The sequence below is a fragment of the Gigantopelta aegis genome, unplaced genomic scaffold, assembly GCF_016097555.1.
Source record: "Gigantopelta aegis isolate Gae_Host unplaced genomic scaffold, Gae_host_genome ctg3380_pilon_pilon, whole genome shotgun sequence".
In the NCBI taxonomy this organism is placed as follows: Eukaryota; Metazoa; Mollusca; class Gastropoda; order Neomphalida; family Peltospiridae; genus Gigantopelta; species Gigantopelta aegis.
Window position 1 is genome coordinate 46,368 of NW_024533308.1, and position 1,849 is coordinate 48,216.

The 1,849-nt window shown below is 32.4% G+C and overlaps 1 non-coding gene across 1 annotated transcript; it reads right to left on the reverse strand.

Annotated features, from left to right (window-relative positions):
• Nucleotides 1-293: 293 nt before the first annotated feature.
• Nucleotides 294-411, reverse strand: LOC121392097. Its single transcript, XR_005960416.1, has one exon. It is a non-coding gene; the product is annotated as a 5S ribosomal RNA (ribosomal RNA).
• Nucleotides 412-1,849: the final 1,438 nt, after the last annotated feature.

Genomic DNA, 1,849 nt, shown 5'->3' on the forward strand with positions numbered 1-1,849 from the left:
TAAATACTAAATGACATTTGTTTATATAATACTGCTGACAATAGCTGGTTGAAATGTATTTTATAACATCAAAATTGTTAATGTCTCTCCCATCTCTCTCTCAGATTTGTAGGTTGATTTGGCATTATTTCCAAAGTTCACCATTATGATATGATATTGTCACTATGAGTATGTTAACAATTATAATTTAGTTTTTGCCTCTTAGTTTTGTATTTTAAGTACATTTTAATTATTACTATTTTCATAAAAAATTGAAGAAAAAAGTGAATAGATTGTAGGAAAAAAAAAAAGTAAGTCTGCAGCACCAGCAATTCCCGGGCGGTCTCCCATCCCAGTACTACGCTGGCCCGACGTTGCTTAACTTCAGTGTTCAGATGGAACTGGTGCTTTCAACGTGGTATGGCCGCAGACATCAATAAAGAAAAAAAAACAGATATTTAATATCACTGTCCATTGTATCAGTCTAACAAGCAGTGCTCTTATCATTAGTTAAATATATAGTTTATTCGATCAATTAAAACATCTACTCATGAAACTATGCTAACAATGTTTCTAATAATTTATTGTCAACAAAACGTCTAGAGTACCAGTACATCTGAATGTTTCTTATCCTAATTCTAGGGTTGTTCCAACATTGCTTAGTATCAGCTTGCATATATATGTATAACACTACAAGTTGGACTAGAAGCTATATATAGCTAAACTTGGTTGATAACCATAATTGGTCAGTGTAATTAATTATAAGGGTACTTACTACCTCTAATATATGCAGGCTCCATCGATATATCATGTAGTTTGTGGTCTCGTGTTTTTGAAATATGCCATATATGCCATTTGAAATTCAAACTATGTAGATAGATGATAGTTTTACAATTAATAATTAATCTTTTGATTATTATGTTTTGTATTTTGAAGACCATTTTTCATCACGTTTTTTCATCAAAATGTCAGCATTGTGGCAAAGAAAAATACAAACCAAAAAAGTGATTTAGTAAATGAAGTTGCGCAGCACCAACAATTTTCAGGTGGTTTCCTATCCCAGTACTACTGCACTGATCCAACATTGCTTAACTTCGTTGTCCAGATAGAAACTACATGACTACAATAGGAAATAAATGTTTCAACCAGAATATTTATAATCTAATAAACAATATAGTACAGCTACAAATAATACATATGCATGATTTAACACACTTGTAATTTCTCAGCTAGCTGGATGTAACAAGCTTATATATAAACATGGACCTGTAAGTGTTGTTTAAATTTATTTTAACTACAACAGTGTATTTAATAATATCATTACCGATAGTATAATTATTTGAAGTCCCTCAATGCTTATAGAAACACCATGCAAGGCTACAATAATCACTATAGATCTATGCAGTATGTGTGTGTGTTGTGATAATAAACCATAGACACTTAGGTAAATAGGATTAAGTATCTATGGTCCAACATACATCTTAATATTAAGAAGTATCTATAGGTTGTTAAGTTTTAAGATCTAGAGTATAGCATTAATCCCATAGTGTTCTAGTAAGTTTTTCCTTCTTTTAGCATAATTTTTTTGTAACTGGCAAACTATATGTGGTCATTGCTGTAGTATCGTCGCATACATCTACAGAAAACATATTTATAACAGTTATCAGCCTCTAAATTAGCGGTAGGCTCACCCTTATCATGAACTTACTACTGCTGCCACTACCGAGCTACTATATATTTAGCTTCGCAAACCCGACGATTGAACAACGGTAAAAGATGAGTCGTTCAATGGTTTGGTCTGGCTCGTGAGATTAGCTACTTCCGGCGGCTTTTCGTGAATAGATTCGCTCTCATTTTCACTGCTAAACAT